The sequence below is a fragment of the Lytechinus variegatus genome, chromosome 3 (assembly GCF_018143015.1).
Source record: "Lytechinus variegatus isolate NC3 chromosome 3, Lvar_3.0, whole genome shotgun sequence".
NCBI lineage: Eukaryota > Metazoa > Echinodermata > Echinoidea > Temnopleuroida > Toxopneustidae > Lytechinus > Lytechinus variegatus.
Window position 1 is genome coordinate 66,076,758 of NC_054742.1, and position 21,999 is coordinate 66,098,756.

Here is a 21,999-nt window from a genome sequence, read left to right on the forward strand (position 1 = left end):
AACATATAGAAATGTCAATTTTTTTAGCTCGCGCTTCGCGCTAGCATTATTTGATTGTTGAAATGTGTAACGTCTTCGTGGCTAAGCGCAAGCAGTCCTTAACAGGTACATTTTCGATCAGTTCAAAACGAATATAAAAATATTCTGCTTGCGCTCTGCGCTCGCATTATTAATGTAAGGAAGATCCCCAATTACTCATCCTTTTCATGATTTACAAAACTTATTAGAGTTTCTCGTTCAGAATGTCTAAATCTCGAAATATCCCGCTCGCATCAATTGTTTAGTTATATACCCAAACGTGCTTAGAATTTCAATTCCATAGGTAAAAATGTCAAAAAATTTCGGCTCGGTCTTCGCGCTCGCATTATTTGATTTTTGAACTATGTAACGTCTTCATGGCTAACTGCAAACAGTCTTTAACAGTACATTTTCCATCAGTTCGTTTCTGCTCGCGCTTCACGTTCGTAGTAATTATTTAGTTGCATAAGTATATACCCATCTTTTTCAGGATAACAAACATTGCCCAGAATGTTAAAATTTTAGGAAAAATACATAAAATTTCCAAAAAAAATAGCTAGCGCTTTGCGCTAGCATTATATAAATAAGGATTATGGTATTATATATTTATGTTTATTCATAAGAATATAAGCTAAGTAGTGACTTTCAGGACTATACCCCTTCAAAGAAACAAAAAAAATCTAGGCAAAAAGTCATCTTCGAGCACCCCATCGGGGAAAACATGGCTGAAAAAGATTCCGGGCCCTACGATTGGCGAAGGCTGGATCCACCCCCATCATCACCATGATAGAGGGTGGGGCTCATGGGCGGGAGAACGCTCGTATACATTCATTCTTTAAATTTGCGTAGTTGTCACGTCTTTGTTTTATTATTTGCTTTAGCTGCATACATTAGTTATTGAAATGTTATTTTTTCATTTTTCGGATTATGCCTGTTCTGATACAATTCACCTGCTATGTTACACTAGCTGTTATTTAATTTGTGTATTGCACTGTTGCAATTTTGTTTTATATTTCCTTGATTATGTATGTATGAAATTTATTTGAAGCATCTCTACAAACAAAATGATGATGATCATCATCATCATCACCACCATCATCAGCATCATCATCATCACCGGGCATCATTATCATCATCACCACCACCGTCATCATCATCACCATCAACATCACCATCCTCACATCATCATCATCGACCATTGTCATCATCAACCTCACATCATCATCACCATCACCACCACCACCATCATCATCATCACCATCCTCACATCATCATACTCATCATCATCATCACCATCAACATCACCATCCTCGCATCATCATCATCATTACCGGGCATCGTCCTCCATCATCTCTACCACATCACATTCTTCTTAATATATTTTTGTTCAGCACTTTTTCTTTTTTTTTCTTTTTATTGCACACTAGTCTGCAGATAATGCAGTGATCAAATTCAGAACGGAATTAACTCTGCCTAGGATTAGATAACGAGATATTTTCAATTGTTATGGATTCTACATCACCTTTCTTTGTTAATTAATCTGCATTTTGTCATTGTCACTCGAAAATGAAATCATAATTTCTGCCGAAATTGTTCTCCATAAACAAAATGTTGCTAGGGAATCTGAAACTAAGACTATATACCGGCGCGCGCAAAATTCCGCATTCACGTGTACGTGTATACAGTACGAGAAACAAGGGAACACGAGAATTTCAGCATGTCCGGCAGGGAAGGTAAGGTTATATTGTAAAATAGATGAAGAGGTTAAATGAAGGAGTTGCACTGCTAATGACTGTATCGAATATAGCTGTCATAATCAACGTAGTAACTTATGATATAAATCTAAAAATTGAATTCGAAATTTCGTATCGTAGATCGATCATTAACGGTAGGCCCTACACGCTTTTAAGTAGGTGGGACAAGAGAAGAGTCGAGACGCGTTTGGAAAGTTTGCTCAGAGAGAGTTTAAAGAAAGGCAGTGTATACAGCCACACGCGTGTGTCTTTACCATCCAGCCACACGCTTGTGGTTATATCCAGAACACCTATCTGTGGATACCGCCACTCTAGGCGACACCGCAATACTTACCCGTGTTAAGAAACTGAGACTCCACTCACGCGCATTTGGGCAGCCCTAGCTTAGAACTAAGCTTTCTTTCCGTAAAAAATCTTTATTCTTATGATTCAATAAATGTTAATGAATATATAATTACTCTTAAATCGGTACTCACCGGTTCTTTTCTTGAATTTTCTGCCAAATTCCCACGCTTCTGGCTTCAATTCTGCGATGGATTCTGTTGCCATAGACAGCTACACATGCAACTCTATTTATAAATGGAGCGCCCCTTACGAGAGTTGTTAATGCCGCGGAAAAATTGTTAGGCATTTTGGCCTGTGGTCAAGGCGTTCTTTTGTTCTATTTTTTTTTATAGGTATGAGATCGAAATCACAGCGACTATTCACACTGTTCCATAATGATTCCGAAAGGAGGTGCAGCACCCCCCACCCACATGGGCGCAAATCCCAGGGGGACACTTCCCCCTAACCCAAAATAGTAGGGGCACATTATCAAATGTCCCCCTACTATTTTTGTTCTTTTATATATGATGGAAAGAAATAGGCCTACATCATTTAAATCGAAGTAAAACATGTATTTTGGACGAGACGACCTTCTTTTGGGGGTGATAAACCTTCCTTTTTGTTTTTTTTTTGTTAGTTTGTTTTTGTTTTTTTTGCCTGTTTTCCAGCCCCTGGTCCCCTACCTTAGATTTCCACCCTTGCCTCCCACTACTCTTGATATTGTTTGCGAATCTGTTTTGTAAATTAAAGGGGAATTTCACCCTGATAAAAAGATGATGAAAATATGAGAAAAATCATTTCAAAATATCGATGAAGGTGTTATTTGACAAAAAATGGAGTTGATAGAATTTAGAATGCTTGATTTATTGTGACGTCTATAACGAGCAGTTGCTCTATCCTAAATATAAAATGCCCAAATTTCCCATTTTTAATGGTCCGTAACGACCCACTTTTTTCTTTTTGATAACAAGTATGAATTGATATAGGCCTACTAAAATGTACCATAAAAATCATTATCATGTATTTCTTGACATTTCATTTACTTTTTTACCATAATAATAGCTGCTTGCAAAGGCCTACGCCGTCACAAAAAAACCCGGGGGGCCGGGGGGGGCACTTACATTGACGAGTGGATACCATGCGCGACCAAAAAAAAAACGTAAAAAGGATGTCCTTTTCACGATAGGGCACGTTACCTACGTAACGTGATAAGGGTGTCAAAAACACAAAAATAACGAAAAAAGGGTATCTATTAATTCGCTATAGGAAAACCGTCGTGTTTAGGGTCTAATTTGCGGGGATGATAAAACAAAATCAAAATGTTTTATAAAGGATGTCCTTTTTGCTCCAACACTTCGTGTTTAGAGTCCGATTTGCGCGAGGTAGAAGGTGGGGTCGTACTAAACCAAATAAGGTAAAGCCGACGACCGAAGGACCCGTAACAATAAAACATTCCTGTACTTGTTTAGGGGTTCATTTCAGGGAATATTTGCCAAGAGTATCGTTTTGTTTCCAATACTTGTTAAGGGTAGGGTTTCACACGCCAATACTTGTTAAGGGGTGCATTTTCAGAATATGGAAATTACGTGTTTAGGGTGCTTTTTGAGACCCCATGGTCGCGCATGGTATCCACTCGTGAATGGAAGTGGCCCCCCCCCGGGCAAAAAAAAAAAAATCTTACCTTTGAAAAAGATTGGTGGGGGATGGATTTTCCTCGAACGCATACCAATTTTTTTTCTGCTATTTTCATAATAAACTTTAAATGAATTCAACTTTGCACTACTTAATTTTTTCAAAGACAAAATAACAAAATTACATCTCGTCATCATCATCATCACCACTATCATTAGCATCACCATCATCATCACCACAACCGTCACCACAACCATCATCATCACCAAGATAATTTTCATCATCGTCATTGCCATCATCATCTTTTTTTTTTTTCTTTATTTTTTCCCCATCCCTTCTTCTTTTTTTTTTCTTCCAATATTCCTCCTTTTTTTTAGAGCGGCACACCGTCATGCTCCCTCACTGATTATCCGCCTCTATATGCTTGGTGTTGTATAAATTGGCGGATACCTGAATGAAATACTGAAGAGAAAATAAGGAAAGGGAAAAAGTAAGAAGAAAAAGAAGATGAGAAGAAAAAAAGAAAGCCAAACAAATGAAACAAAACAATGTCAAAATTTCGTAATAAAGTCTTCTACATGTACGTCAGTTTAATAATGATGTTTTCATTGAAATGAGAACAAAAAAGAATTGAAACCATAGGCGGCGGAAGCGGGGACGTTCCCCCCTAAATTTGTTGTTGACCTTTTTTTTTGCTTGTCAATTTATTTTCCTACGTCCCCCCTAAAATGTTTGGGTTGAGAGCCTTTTTTTTTGCTTGTCAAAATTTTTTAGGCCAGTGTCCCCTCCTAAAATTTGGGGCTTCCGCCGCCAATGATTGAAACAGGACTACATTATAATATAGTGTAAAGAAATAGAGGGAAGCTCCGAGACAATAAAAAGGTTGAAAAAGAAAAAAATGTGAAAACACAAAGCTCTCACAACATGAGCATAATAACAAATAATAACAAATAAGCGAGGACAAGTAGCTGAGGGACCCCCCCCAACTCTCTCTCTAGTTATCTATCTATCTATCCGACTCGATTATATAAGAGAAGAATTTACTAATCAAAATATGAGCAAAAAGCACGAGCTGATATTTTTTATGAATATTCAAAACTGATAGAGAGACGCAATCGAATTATTCGATTGCGACAAAATTGATGATCTGAGAATTTATTGTTTTTAGGAATTCATTAAAAGCATAAAGTTGATCAGCATTAAAATATGGCAGGCGCAACGCATGAGCTAAAGCTTTATAGGCATACACCGATAAAAAATTTTAAGTATTTTTGGTAATCATGAAAAAATTGATATTTCATGAAAGAAAGCTCAAATCCCGAGGAGGAATATTCTTATGAATTGACTTTAAAAAAAACTGTGGTAAGCCCCATTTAATATTTGATTATAAGTCGAATAAAACAGTAAAAGCTGACAAACGTTCGCGTGATATTTGGCAACCTCCCCCCCCCCAAAAAAAAAATAAATAAATAAATAAAAAATAAAAAAAGTTTTTAACTATAATAATGATCGAAGGTAATTTTGTCTCGCGTAGAACTGGACAAATGAAAAAAAGATTGTCACTAAAAAAATGAAGGTAATTTTGACCCACGTAAAATTTGGCGAGCCCCCCCCCCCAAAAAAAAAAGGAAAAAAGGTTTTAACAAGCAAAAAAAGGCTAAAAAGGAGAAAGAAGAGACAAGAATAATTATGAACGAAATATCCCCATTACAAATAATGCTGTGATCATCATAAGAGAGGGGTCGCATAACTAGTATGAACAACGTATTTAATTCCAAAATATTTACTACAAATCTCAATAGGGGGATCGGGCAGAAATGCTCACCCCCACCCCCCCCCCCCCCCCCGATCCGCCACTGATTCCAATCAATAATGACATTTATCTGCAATACTGATACTTTGGAATCAAGATACTGAAGATTGATACGCTTTACATAAATTATGAACGTCTGACAAAAAGATAATCTACCGATCACCTGACCGATCAGCTGACCAGTTCGCGTATCACTTCGGAGTTGATCACACTCGTCGCAGCTGTGTGGAACGCTCACCGAAAATCAACAAAAAGGGCCTGAAATGTAAGTTTAATGATAATATATTTTAATTTGAACTACTTAATAAATACTTTTAATGTCTCCCCAACAAATGAAAGTCACACACGTAACTCCAATTTGTATTAAGGCGTACATTTACCAAAGTCTTGGGTTGGAAATCAGAACAGCATTGTCTAACCCATATTTTTGGGTAATGTCGCCTATGAGGTCCATACATGTTAATGTTTGGACCTCATTGGTACTAGGAGTGGATACCGCCACACGCCGCCAGTAATAACAGTAAAACGCGTATGTAGGTCTGACCGTCTATATCACGATCAAAATAACCTCATTTCTTCATTAAATTCTTACATTCTAAACCACTCTGATTTCTTTAAATCATTTCAATTTCATTCTCACCGTCTTCTCTCCTTGCTTTTCTTGTCTTATTACAAAAGGCCGCCTGTTAAATAGCAAATTCTCTTTTTCTACTTGTGTCGATTCTGGCTTCCTTCGCGGCGCGGTGGCAGACCCATATACAGCGTTAGCGCAGCGCAGTAGTAGACATACACAGTTTGGGTTTACGTTTGGTACGAATTATGAATATTCATAACTTAGTAGTACGTCTTGGTAGTGCTTGCATGAATATGCATGATTTCATTTTTACGATCTCCTGCTAACGATATCGATAGCCTCAGGAGATGAAATGAAAACGAATACTTAGTAGATGGATAGACAGATAAAATTTAGATAAACAGGAAACAGATAGAGTGATAGACAAATAGATAGATAGATAGATAATGTATATATCATAACCACTGGCGTAGCCAGGAATTTTCAACAGGAGGGGGGGGGGGGCAAGGAGAATGTAAATTCAAAATTCCTGGCTACGCCAGTGGTTATGATGTATACATTATGACCCTCTCCCATCACCAGAAGTCTAAGTTTACCTAGGTCTACTTTTTCATTTATTTATTTATTTATCCAATCATTTGTTTTAGTAGTAATGTAGGTACTTATAAATCTAATACTTATAGATTCATTTATTTTCTTCATATTTCATTCTATTGCCAGGCCTATATATTCTGTCTTTCTGTCAGATCTATCTGTCCACTATCCCCGGTGTCTCTGTCTATCTATCTATCTTTCTATCTATCTATCTTTCTTTCTATCTATATGTCTATCACTCTGTTTCCTGTTTATCTAAATTTTATCTGTCTATCCATCTACTAAGTATTCGTTTTCATTTCATCTCCTGAGGCTATCGATATCGTTAGCAGGAGATCGTAAAAATGAAATCATGCATATTCATGCAAGCACTACCAAGACGTACTAGTAAGTTATGAATATTCATAATTCGTACCAAACGTAAACCCAAACTGTGTATGTCAACTACTGCGCTGCGCTAACGCTGTATGGGTCTGCCACCGCGAAGGAAGCCAGAATCGACACAAGTAGAAAAAGAGAATTTGCTATTTAACAGGCGGCCTTTTGTAACAAGACAAGAAAAGCAAGGAGAGAAGACGGTGAGAATGAAATTGAAAACGATTTAAAGAAATCAGAGTGGTTTAGAATGTAAGAATTTAATGAAGAAATGAGGTTATTTTTATCGTGATATAGACGGTCAGACCTACATACGCGTTTTACTGTTATTACTGGCGGCGTGTGGCGGTATCCACAGATAGGTGTTCTGGATATAACCACACGCGTGTGGCTGGATGGTAAAGACACACGCGTGTGGCTGTATACACTGCCTTAAAGAAATAGAGCCGAACAAGTTTAGTAAGGCAAAGACAAGTGTTACTTGTAGAAAAGAAAAACATAAGAAAATAAAAGAAAACTGGAAAAAGAAGAGTTGGAAAAAACCCAATGGCAAAATAGAATAAAAAAACAAAGTAAAAATGTGAAGGGAAAAAAATGAGTGAAATAGAAAAAAGAGGATGAAGGGAAAGAAGTTTCCATCCTCAAAAAGAAGGCTCCAATCAAAGCAGTGGCAAAAATAGTCATTTTCTGACTGGTTGCCAACTCGACAGACCATGAACGATGAATACATGTACTGATGCAGACAAGGCCCTCGCTGCCATTGAGTACGCGTGGCGCTTGCGCCACGCGTAATTCAATATTGGAGATTTAGCGCCACGCATAAATCATTCCATCGATGAAGCGCCACGCCAAATTCCGCGAGCGCCACGCCTAAATTGCTCGATGCATTTTCTACCTCCATGCTCGAAGCAAGCGTCTGGCTGACTGCTACCATGCATCCCAAACCCGGGGATGCCAGCGCTAGCGAGCTGCACCCCGCTCACCACGGCACTGACTGACTCCACCGCGCCGCCCTGACAGTGTACATGTAGGCATGGCGGTTTTAGTGAGAGTGTGTACGTTATTTGCCTGCATGGCGAGCTGGTATAGCCAGAGACAGAAGTACATATACATGTACACACACAATCAGTGACTGAGAAAGAATGTATTGCTATGAATTCAGTATCCTCAAAGTCTGTGCATGATCTAGTATTTCAAAATTAATATTTGATGATTGTTTTGAGTTACTTGATAAAGAATTAACGCCATCAAATGTTATATGTATGATTTTGTTTACCCTTATTTTCCGACCTACCTTTTTCATCTGCATCTTTATCAAGTTTCACATCTACAGGATGTTTGTGTTTTTTCTTAATCGGATCGTATGGGCCAATAGATTGGCGCGGTTCCAAAATTTTGAAGGGGTGGTTGTGTCTCCTAAATTAGACGACCTCTCTCCACTATAAAAATGATAAAAAATGCCATCATTCATAAAGGAATTTTGCCCCCCCCCCCTGAAAAATGACAAGCAAATAAAAAAAGTCATCAATTCCAAACTTATTTAGGGTACATGTATGCATACACCCAACCCCTGGATCCGCGCCTGTCTGTTATAATAGACCTGATATTTTATTTTCATTTTTATTTTTTAATGACTTAAATTGATTGAAATATTGTTATGTCACTAATCTATAATTTCTCTTTCTTTGATGGTACCCGAGACGGTAATGAAATATCTGAGTGATGTAATGAACACTCACAAAATAAAAAACGCCAACTTAATTCATACATGCAGATGGCGTTTACAAGGTACTAGTAGTACACGGGTCATATAAAAAAGTTCCATTTTTTCTAAAGTGTAATACAAACAAAGTAAAAGTTGCAATTTTTAGTGTTAGTGGTAAATAGTATTCGATGGTTGAATGTTATTTGAACTGATTTATGAATGTGTAATATTTGGGACTTGGGTTGAGGTTAGGTTTAGGTATTTTTTTTTACCTGCACGAATTGTCAAATCAATCTTGAAACTGAAAGATATGCCTTTGTTTACAATTATTAGGGTGCAAAGTTTTGAGTGTTCGATAATTGTGATTTTTTTTCAAGCAAAGATAAAAGTTATACAATTTTTTTTATAAGTGTTTGACAGAAATTGCAATGTATGAAATAAGTTGAAATAGTTTTTAACCAAAGTTAGGCAATCATAATAGATCATGAATGCCAATATTTTCCATGTTCTTACCATTATATTTCATGTCTCACAGTTATGCTAAAACGGGCAAACATTGAATAAATCCCAAATACATCATCATGAATGCTCAAGAAACCTCGATATCTAAGCAACATTCCTTCAAAGTCAAATAAGCTTTGTCTCGCCTTTGCGTATTTGATCTGACGATATTTTCCACTTCCCCCCCCACACCTCCCATCTAGAATGAAAACCCCAGACAACACAAGTATCAGATTTCTGATGACCATGTGGTTCTCGACCAAGATTGTGCAATGTGTACTTTTCCGTAAACAAAAGGGATGGGAGGAGGGTTCGTGAAAGGGGCTAGTCTCCGTTTTCAGTCGGTTCTAAAATGTCAAACTACCCAAAATGCATATTCTTCAGTAAACTGTACATGTATTTAAAATAAGGAATAGTTGGATGAAACTAAAAACGTTTGCATTAAATATGACTGGAAAATGTCCATAATAGAATTTGAACCACGACTGGTACTTTTATAAATCATATCGTGCTATCATTGATTTCTTGCCAATAAGGCAAGCCTCCAATTTAAGACTAGCAAACAAACTTCTTCTTTTACCATACTCGTCCAAAAGAATGATGAAAGCTGATGGAACGTAATTTTCTCAATATGGAAGAGATAAACGACTCAGGGGGGGGGGGGGGTAACTAAGAAATAAAGTATATACAAGGATATGAAATTAAAAAAAATATATAGCATGTGAATTGAAAACAGATTTAAAGAAATAAGATCAAAAGTGGCAAAATATGTCATGCTAAATAATTCAATTATATGGTATCCTGTTCCAAACTCTATTTATAAAAGAAGTACAACTTGTTAGAACAGAAATAAAGAAAAACAGTAGAGGAATAAGCATGGAAGAAAAGATGGAATGGAGGAGAGACCACTCAGACCAGCATGGAGAATGGCTGCATTGTGCTCTGATTCAAGGAAAGTCAGATGACCTGATGCCGAAGGAGGGACATATGGAGTTGGAAATTGGTGCAAAGTATTTTTTCCGGGGGGGCGTGTTATCATCTACCAATACAGCAGATCAAGTTGACCAACTGCTCACACAATCCACACACAAATTGCAGCGCAAACATGTGGAGTCACTCAATGGTCAGAAGAATTTTAAAAAATTACGACCCTCGTAACTTACTCGCCACATCGAGCCTGGGGATCCACTTGTTAAGATAACTTGATCGACTAAATAAATTGTAACCTACGAAAATCCTGGGGGACAAGCTGTCAAAACACTGAGGCTAATCATTTGTACAAGAGCCAAACCAGAGAAGAAATGGAGATCATAACAAAATGTATAAAAACTAATTCTAAAACATTCTAAATCGATCGTTATTCTGAGATGTTTGTGACTTCTGTTCGAGAACGGGATTTCATAACGAAATGTATATAAAATATATTTTAACTTGTTAGCACAGGTCTCAAAACAATTTCAAAATGTTCCCGATTGTCCGTATATCTGAGGTATTTAAGACTTCTATTCTGTTTTATTTCCCTTTCCACCATTGTCTAAATAATATATATACCATTTATATTTCTTTTTGGAGAACGGGATAATGAAAGGTATATAAAATTTTTACTTGTTAGCATCTCAAATCAATTTTAAAACGTTCCTGATTGTCCATTTAGTACTAGTAGTCTGAGATGTTTAGGACTTCTTATTTGTGTTGTTTTATTTTCCATTCCGCCGTTCCTTTTGGAGAACGGGATTTCATGACGAAAGGTATATAAAATATATTTTGGTAGCACTTCAGATCAATTTTAAAACGTTCCTGATTGTCCATTTAGTAATCTGAGATATTTAGGACTTCTTAATTCTATTCTGTTTTATTTTCCTTTCCGCTCTTCCTTTTGGAGGACGGGAGTTAATATCGGAAGGTATATGAAATATATTTTTACTTCTTAGCACCTTAAAACAATTTTAAAATGTTCCTGATTGTCCGTTTAGTAATCTGAGATATTTAGGACTTCTGATTTATTTTCCTTTCCGTCGTTATTTTTGGAGGACGGGAGTTCATAACGGAAGGTATAAATATATTTTTACTTCTTAGCACCTCAAAACAATTTTGAAACGTTCCTGATTGTCCGTTTAGTAATCTGAGATATTTAGGACTTCTGTTTTATTTTCCTTTCCGTCGTTCCGTTTGGAGGACGGGAGTTCATAACGGAAGGTATAAATATATTTTTACTTCTTAGCACCTCAAAACAATTTTAAAACGTTCCTGATTGTCCGTTAAGTAATCTGAGATATTTAGGACTTCTGTTTTCCTTTCAGTCGTTCCTTTTGGAGGACGGGAGTTCATAACGGAAGGTACACTCTAAAAAATGAAGTGCTAATTTAGCTCTTAAAGAGCGTGTATAGTGACTGCACTTCTGGGTGCCGATTTGTCTAGTTCAAATTTGAACTAGACAAATCAGCACTCCGAAGTGCAGTCACTATACACGCTCTTTAAGAGCTAAATTAGCACTTCCTTTTTTAGAGTGTATATAAAATATACTTTGCTTGTGAGCACCTAAGAACAAACAACTTTCCTGGTTGTCCGCTTAGTAATCTGAGATATTTACGACTTCTGTTCTGTTTAATTTTCCTTTCCGCGTTCCTTTTGGAGGACGGGAGTTCATAACGGAAGGTATATAAAAATATACTTTTACTTGTGAGCACCTAAGAACAATTTAAAACGTTCCTGGTTGTCCTTTAGTAATCTGAGATATTTACGACTTCTATTCTGTTTAATTTTCCTTTCCTCCATTGTCTAAATAATATTATGTCATTTGTATTTCTTCTTAGAGAACGGGATTTCATAACGAAAGGTATATAAAATATATTTTTACTTGTTAGCACATCAAATTAATTTTAAAACGTTCCTGATTATCCGTTAAGTAATCTGAGATATTTTAGGACTTCTATTTATATTCTGTTTATTTTTCTTACCACCGCTCATTTTGGAGGACGGGAGTTCATAAGGGAAGGTATATAAAATATCTTTTTACTTCTTAGCACCTCAAAACAATTTTAAAAACGTTCCTGGTTGTCCGTTTAGTAATCTGAGATATTTACGACCTCTATTCTGTTTTATTTTCTTTTCCACCATCTAAATATGTCATTTATATTTCTTTTTGGAGAACGGGATTTCATATCGAAAGGTCTATAAAATACATTTTTACTTGTTAGCATCTCAAATCAATTTTAAAACGTTCATGATTGTCCGTTTAATAATCTGAGATATTTAGGAATCTTATTTCTATAGTCTGTTTTATTTTCCTTTCCGCCGTTCCATTTGGAGGACGGGAGTTCATAACGAAAGGTATATAAAATATATTTTTACTTGTTAGCACCTCAGAACAATTTTAAAACGTTCCTTGCTGTCCGTTTAGTAATCTGAGATATTTAGGACTTCTTATTCTGTTTTATTTTCCTTTCCGCCTTTCCTTTTGGAGGACGAGACTTCATAACGGAAGGTATATAAACTATATTTTTACTTGTTAGCACCTCAGAACAATTTTAAAATGTTCCTGGTTGTCCGTTTAGCAATCTGAGATATTTAGGACTTCTTATTTTGTATTCTGTTTTATTTTCCTTTCCTCCGTTCTTTTTGGTGAACGGGAGTTCATATCGGAGGGTATATAGAGTACATGTATTTTTTAAAATTAATTAGCGCCTCAAAACAATTTTAAAATGTTCCCGATCGTCCGTTTAGGCAGCGCACACGTGCGCGTGTGTATCGTGGGCGCACGTAATGCGCACGCGCGCAACGGCGCGGCCCGGCGCGCTAAATTTGGGTGTTAGAAAATATTATCAATTCTAAAAAATGCGCCACGCGTAATTCCTTACTTTGCGAGAGCCCTGGATGCAGAACTCGGAAGAAGTTGTTTGACTTTGATTGAGGAGGTGGTTAGTTTAGTTAGATTTTTTAGTTTACTCCAACGATGTTGGACTAACTTTTCATTGATCAAAGTAGAATTGCTGCTCTCCTTCAGACAAGATGAGATTAAAATAACATACAAACGATTCATTTCCAAATTCATCACAAATTTGTTCAAATGACATGAACCGTCTACATTTGAAACACCTTTGAGCCGTAGAAACATGTCACATTTATTAATAGATAAGCAACTCGGCTGTCCGAAAATGTGAAGATGTCGCTAAACGAAACTGAACAGTGCACTCAAAATATAGAACAGGTGGGGCCAACTCGTGTATTGACTTTTGGTGCACATGCACAACAGCAACATCTAGTGCCAGTGGGAGTTCCTATCATGAGATGACTGAAAAGAGAAAATTCAAAGATATTGGGTCTAGACTCTAGTTCTAGACCCCTACATGTATCTCCAAGACCAGTTGATTGATTTTAGCCCCGCCAATCAAGCCGAAGGCCCTAGACAGTTAACTGTTTTTTTTACGGCTGAGGGGTATTATTACCCGTTTGTGATGTCAGATGCCAATTTTGTGACATTGGTTGGAACTATACTATGATGCCTGGACTTTACCAGTCACCTTTTCAGATTGAGAAGGATATAATCGCAAATATAAACACAAGATTATTCATACTTCAAGGGATGGTCCGGGCTGAAAAATATATATCTAAATAAATATAGTAAAATTCACAGAGCAAAATGTTGAAAATTTCATCAAAATCGGATAACAAATAACGAAGTTATTGCATTATAAAGTTTATCAATGTACATGTATGCACATCGTCATGAATATACATTAGATGGGCTGATGATGTCACATCCCCACTTTCCTTTTTGTTATGTTATTACATGAAATAATAAATGTTTCATTCTTTCATACATGTGTAAAAGATGTGTCTCCATTATGATGAAATAAGTTGCAGCAATAACAACTAATGCACTTAATCAGTTGTCAATCCCATTGTTTTAGTTCTTGGTAGAAAAGGTGTAAACCTCATTTCAGATGATAAAATACAAAAGAATAAGTGGGGATTTGACATCATGAGCCCACCTGATGAATATTCATAAAGACTTGCCTAGAACTGTTTCATCAGAATAATGCAAATCTTTAGAATTCAATAACTTTGTGAATTTTACTCTTAAAAAATATTTATATCTATTGAGATATAAATATTTCCAGCCTGGACCATCCGTTTAATTGATGGTCAGTTTCTATGGACTCAGCCTGATGGTTCATAAAAGTGTAGTGTGCCTGAACCAATGTGGTTGTGAAAAGTTGGTGTACTTTAGTCTGTACTTTGCCCCACCCTTGATGTTCCAATGGGAATGTTTGTCACTCTCAATTAACACTTTGGTTTTATATTTTTTGCATTTTTTTTTTCTGCAGGTGGAAAAAAGAAGCCCCTGAAGCAGCCCAAGAAGAAGGGCGGTGAATTAGATGAAGTAAGTTCTTTTATTCCAGATTCAGCTTGCTCTGAAGTTTGTAGTCTTATAATCTGTTTCATGCACAGATCTATGGGCCTGGGTGGGGGTGTTGTTAGTCTGCATGCACAGACCCCGATTTAAACTTTGATCAGTAATTTTTCTCCACGCGAAGACTAGCGCATACAAAAGTTGCTGTGAGCAAGAGGGCCTTCAGTACACAAGGCATGAGTAGGCTGCATATTCAGACCCTTAACTCGAGTGAAGGGTTTGCACAGCAGACTAGGGTGTTGTGGTGCACAGTGGAATGCACCTTTAGAATTAGTCCAAATTTATTTGCAGAGAATAATACCTTGTGGAATATGTTGTCAACCCCTGGTGCCCCATGTGCAACACACAGATATTTTCTCTCAATAGCCTAGGCACATTCTCCTGTGATCCATTTAACCCTAAAAGAACTGGGCTATTTGAGATGTATGGAGGACGGGATAAAGGTATTTCAGTCTGGGGAGCATGCCATGAAAGAAATACTCAGTGACAACTGTTACAAGCTACTGTATTCTTTGCGTCTGATTGGCTCAGAGCAAATTTGTCAGTAAAAATCACCGACTTGATGACACATGAAACACTCCCCTCTTCTCTTTTATATCTGCAGGACGATCTGGCTCATAAGCAGAAAATGAAAGAAGAACAGAAGAAATTAAAAGAAGCTCAAGCTATGGCAGGAAAGAAGGGCCCTATGGGTAAGAATGTCTATTAGCGTAGATGACCAAATTTTTATCTACTTTATACAGGAGATGTAGACGGGTGTTTTGATCTTGAATAACATCTGGCTGGAATGCAATGATTAATTTGCTAATTCAGGAATTAAACAATTTCTTTCAGAATCTTTTGGCACAGACATTGAATTTATTTTTACAGACACTGGTGGCCATTTTATTTCATACAAAATCATTTTGAGATCATTAACACAACTGACATTTATCTTCAAACAGTGACATGGTAATGTGTCTGGCAAAACTATGTGAGTGTGTAATTCATCTTGAGTAATTAACTCAAACCTAATATCCATGTGGAATGTTGAATGTCCAAAAGGATTTATCCTTGAAATTCTTTCAGCCATCTGGTCAATGCAATACACCAGCGTTTTAAATCCAGTTATGCCCCTCTAACCCCTCTTGAAGGGGGTGACTTCATACACCTCACTCTTGAAGCAGTCCTATTTACATTGCCCAATGCAATGCATCATCCTCAATGAAACCCTGAATACTGTCTTCCTCTGCTTTTTTTTCTACTTCTTTGGCAGTCCCATACACCACAAACCCAAAGCCCTTAAAACATTTAAGTCATCCCTCTTCAGTACATGATCATACAAACATTCCCTATTTGCCTCTGCAAACTGGTCAACTGCTGCTTCTTCCAAATCCATTATCTACATATTTAAAAGGCCCATATTCATAACTCTGGTTTGAATTAAACCCTGGTTTAAAGTTGTGGTTAAACTGTGGAGAGCAAACCGGAGCAAAAATCCCTTACAGTACACATACAATTTATTAAGTCATATGACACCCAAATCTCTCTTCACTATGAAAGCAAATGGAAAACAAATTAGTTAAAATAAGAAATATATAATATAAACATAATTTTAGTTAGACAGTGGACTAAGTTAAAACAGACTTCAGAATATGGATCAAAGTCTTCATCACTTTAATAATTTCTCCCTCTATCTACCTTTAAAAATATTAAAGAGAAAAAAAGGAACAAAGATGGTGTTCTTTTACTTATTGTCGTTTTTATGTTTTTGTAGAACCATGGAAATCTTCTTTTGACATATGATTTGTTATTATTTTATCAAAGTTCTGTTCTTTCTTTTCATGTATGGAGTAGGCCTAAGTATTTTCCTGAGTGCTTCATCCAAATCTATACTGCTTTAAATGCATTATGGATTTCTTGTATTGATTGATAAATTAATTTGTGTTTGTGTATTTTGTATTATGTAATTTGTGCTATACAAAAAATGTTTCATTATTTTTGATAATATTGTATGTTTTTTCTTGTTTTTTATATTAGTTAATTATTAAGATATCCTAACTTTATGGGTTGTTTCATATAGAATTAGGCTTAAAGTACTTGAAATAAGTATTTGCTTTCTATAGAAAGAACTCCAGTGACTCCCCCCTTCCAAGTTCATTGCACTATTCACTGGTACTGCTTTCACAGTTCTAACTGTCTTGTTTTTTCTTTCTCTTTTCAGGTGGTGGTGGTATCAAGAAATCAGGAGGAGGAGGAGGAAAGAAAAAATGACGATTTTTTTTTACTGATTTGACTCCTGCTGATTGATGAAAGCAAGCACCATAACAGCAGGAATGGGAACCATCGCCTCAACAAACTTTAGTCTCACTATCATTATACTATCATTCTTTTATTCTATGGAGAGAAGGTGACATAAACTGCATCGCATTGAACTTCACGCTCCTCGTTACAGCTGAAGCAACTTGTTTTTGAGAGAAAAAGTTAGGAATGTAATATTTGAATGCTATTGACTGCCTTGGAGGGTAATATGACATAGTCGGCTCAAATAGTAACACTTTGCCCCTGTGAGTGTATGCCCATTGATGACAAATCAACAGTCAATCTGATTTCATTGAATTTAGACATAAAAATATAAATAGAGAGGAAAATTCTCTGATTACTTTTTCCATGGCCACCCAAAGGATATATTTTTTTTACCCAAAAGGATATTTGAAAGCTTATATAAAAATGACAAAAATAAATCTTCCTTGTAAATACGGGGGGAAAATAGGTAGTGAACAAATGTGTACAGCCACGAGAGGGGATGATTGTAAACTATGGTTCTCGAAGTGATGCAAATGAAACTATATTCCTTCAGGAAATGGTTGCACTCGTGTCACCGAGGGGGCCATAGTTTCATCAAAACCTGAAAAGTGTACATTTTGTTTATATCCGTCAATGGTATCATATGCAAAAGATTGGAATATAAGGAATCCAAGTATTTGCAAGAGATTGAAATGTCACAAATAACAAAATCTGATTAACTTGACTGACCATCTCCTGCACGCTCACCGGGTTGTCAAAAAAAAAAACTGCAAACATCGCCATGCTTTCATAGGTCTTGATGTTGCCATCTTATCCAGACACACCACCTGTTCAGAAATACATGTCCAACTGCATATCCATAGCTTCGAATGAAAGGTTAAAATGCATGTAGCCGTTGATTTTCTGTCGACATTTTCAGAAGTGCATCACAGGAACAAGGGCCCTATGTTATCCGTGGCAAGCTCACAATATTGAAAAGGTTCAATTTTGATTGGTTAAGAGCAAGTTCTTCATAGAATCAATTTTAGCAGTCTGGTTTCAATGCGGAGGTGGTTGTACCACGTCAATGAGGAATTACGATCATGTTCATAATTTAAATGATCGTCTTCTTGTTTTCCTCTTCATTTTTTTCTGACATTGTGCATGTACATAATCATATGTTATCAAGATGGTTGCAATAGGAATAGGTGCTGAAATCACTATTACTAGAGATCAGGATTTTGAAAGAATTTCAGGGAATATTACGTTTGTATGTCAAATTTATCCAGATAGCCCCCAAAATGGGTATTGTGGCATGCACCTGTAATCCAAGCTACTGAGGGAGTTTCAAATTAAACCAAGGTTGCGTATTTTGGATGGTAATGTCGGAGAAAGGTCCCAGACCAAATGAGCTTTGATCATGAAGTGTTTATAATATTGGATGCATTATTGATTATTTTGGTATCAAAATTTCAAGCCCCCCCCCCCCCAGCATCCGGTCCATCATCTCAATATGCAGTATTTTAAACATGAGCTTACCTAAAAAGTGATCTCTCCTACATGCAACGAGGAAGTGAGGTGCAACTCTATGTGGTCCCATAGCAATGATGCCCCCCCCCATCCTCCATACTTCTCCTTCTCTAAAAACAAAACAAAAAATATTGGATAGGTCCTTCATATTACCCTCTTTTGAGCATATTCCATTTCCTTTACAGAGACATCAATAGTGTTGTCTCATTGCTTCCTGTTTGTGTATATGATCTTTTAACAAGGAGGGTAGACATCCGTATGTGCATGAAATTTGACTGGTACAAGTGTCCATTCAGACTCAATCAACAAGAAATATTCAAATGTATTTTATATTATGTATGTCACATTATTATGTATCTCTGACTGTTAAAATTAGTATAATAGATTATTAGGGCATTTTAGCAATCACTTCGCGGACACTTTCCATAACACAGAAAGTCTGTTGTCAAAAGCCCTCCATAACAAAGCAGCCTTTGTCAGAAATCAGTGAATCAAAACAGCAATTTCATCCTGGTGGTGTGTCATAAAGATAAGAGTGACTTTATGAATGACTGGTGATTCTTATGCGCTTAACCATTGCCAATGAACATTTCGGTATATACCATTTACCACAAGAAAGGACCACCAGTCGTTCCCAAAGTCGCTCTTTGTTTAGCAAATAGCTTTATGAAACAGCCCAGGGACAAATGACGTATATGTAATTTTGTGACCTGTCCAAATCTTGAGACGATGTGCTGTCCCGGTCCACCAGCTCCCCACAATGACCTCTATTCTGTCCATTGGGCATTTTTCGTTGATTCTGAACGTTGCAGAAAGCAACTGCGAAGTGGATGCTAAAATACGCTATTGCTGGCGAGTGTGAACAATGGCACATTCTAACTTGTACCCTGCTCATGTGTATGTAGGCCAATACCACAATATTACAGTGATATTACCAATGTCAGTTTTTCAAAATCCCATGTATTTCATGTACAATGTATTCTTCAAAAAACTGCAATGTTGTTGCAATATTTTGACCGAGGTTTACATGAACAAGGGTCAGTTGGAATGCTTCAATACGCAGTTACTGCTCACCATCGCTCAAAAGAAATGACTATATAACAATTTTTTGAAAAATCTGTAACACGGTTCCCAGTCATGGAAAATCCTTGAAAAAATTTTGTGGTCATGGAAAGTCAGGGAATTTGGAAAATTTGTGAATAGTCATGGAAAAATCATGGAATTGCATTTACCTCTTGGCTATGGCAGCTTTCCAGTTTGTTGTGTCTCGCAACTCTCATACTCTGTAATCATACTCTGCTATGAAAATTGGTGTTCATGATATCCATTTTCCCTGTTTTGTGACAAATTCCAAATTCTACAGAACTCCTAGGATGTCACGGGAAGTCATGGAAAGCAGCAATTTAGTCATGGAAAAGTAATGGAATTCCGTTTTCAAATTTCTATGGGAACCCTAGGTGTAACCTTTGTCGCATGGCGCATATGACCAGGGTACGAGTTTGCGTACTGCAATGTAATAGATAAGTGGTATTTTGTCTCCGTTCCTATTCGCAAAATAAATGTTTACAAGGAAAAAAGTAAAATACCTGCAAGTTCACTGATCCTGTTCATATACGCTATCAAAATGACTACATCCATAATAGCGTATATGATTGGGATACCACAATGTGAGTGGCCAGTTGAGAAATTATCTAGCTGACTTGTCATTGCGAATATGTCAGAGGGAGGTTGTCTTTTGGGATAGGAAGTGTAAAATATCATTGAAAATAAAACTGAACTCTTTGATTTGTTTTGTAAAGAAATATTGGCTGACATTTTCTTTACATTTTCAGAGTGAATATCTAGCGTGATGTGAATACTCAGAGTGACTTTGTATCGAATGTAGGTTTTAACGTGTGGAGTTGAGCAGGTTTGTCATGATGTGAATACATGTTGATGTCAAAAGATTAATTATCATTCTTTAACCCTAATTAGACTGGGCTATTTCGACGCCTAAGAAGACGGGGGGGGGGGCTGATTCAGCCCCCCTTATGATCTCGGCCGTCGATCGCGCGATCGCGACGAAAATTGGCACACGCATTACCCATGGCATTACCTACAAAACTATAACATCAAATTTTGCAAAAAATCTCATGTCTCATTAATTATGCTAATTTATGAGTAAAACCAAGTTTGCTCTAATTAATAAAATAATGCCCCTGAAATGCTAATTTTTGTTTTACATACTCTAGATAGGCATCTGATCAAATTTATTTTAAAAAAATGTCGAACATTTCTTATGTATTTCTTTGTTTTTCGACTTTTTGTTTTATTGTTTTTTCAATGGAAATTGTCAGGGACTTTATTTTGACCATAAAAAGATAAAATCAATTGATTTTAAGCAGTAAAAGGAAAAATAATGATACATTTATGAATTTTGGCTCAAAACACTATTTGCATTGGATTTGTACACAAATTCACGTTTTTGAGTAATTTTGGGTCTGCATGCACTTACGAAATGTTGCGTAATTTCGGAACCGCGTACCCGGGGGTCACAATTTTGGTCTCAAAAGTTGCGCGAGACTTGAAAGTAAAAAGTCAGTGAGCGACGCGGTCAAAAAAATTTGCGCGGCGGATTTATCACGAAAAATGTCGAGGGGGGGGCTGAATCAGCCCCCCCAGTCTTTTTAGGGTTAAGGTGACAAACCTGAACATTCATTGCATAATCACGAAGGGGGATAAAACATTGGTTCCACTATTAATGACATGAACACTGTCTTCATATTAACGTTAATATATAGCCCAATGGACCTTTTATTAAAAATATTAATAAATCATATTGCTGTAGATCAGAAATTGAATAGTGGCCACCTGGCATTCCATTCCAGACTTCTTGAATAAATGGCTAAACCGAATTCACCCTCTTTAGATACATACATACCGGCAGACATCAATTATATACATGTATAACAAACGGTGATATCAAATTAGGAACATTTTACATTGAAACACTTGCACATGATATTACCCACCATACTTGTATTTGTGAAATGAGTTGTATTAACTCTTTGCCAGCTGCCTACATACATGCAGAGCTGCCAACCAGAAAAAGAACATTTCAGTATTTTTAAAGCTGAAAATCAGTATTTCGGTGAGGAAATCAGTATTTTCACCATAGGACCACATGTTAACCCTATATAGCCCGGGCTATTTTGAAATTGCATAGCCCGGGGGGGGGGGGGGGCCTATTAGGCCCCCCTCAGATCTTGGTCGTTATCGACCGATTGCGCCCAAATTTGGTGTGTGGGTGTCTCATTATGTATTTTACAAGAATACGTTGTCAAATTTGTGATATTATCATTTTTTATTTATCTAATTAATGATAATAATAATAATAATAATGGTGGCTACTTATATAGCGCACAGGTCCACCTTTCGGTGCTCATGGCGCTTTTTTAAAAAGGCACTGCTATTATTATTACCCCGGCTAAGCTAGGCAACTGATTAAGGTGCACACAGCTT

At 36.8% G+C, this 21,999-nt stretch overlaps 1 long non-coding RNA gene across 1 annotated transcript; it reads left to right on the forward strand.

Moving 5' to 3' along the window:
- The first annotated feature begins 1,654 nt into the window (after window positions 1–1,654).
- Window positions 1,655–20,300, forward strand: LOC121411709. Its single transcript, XR_005969529.1, has 4 exons — window positions 1,655–1,751; window positions 14,618–14,673; window positions 15,308–15,395; window positions 16,907–20,300. It is a non-coding gene; the product is annotated as an uncharacterized LOC121411709 (long non-coding RNA).
- Window positions 20,301–21,999: the final 1,699 nt, after the last annotated feature.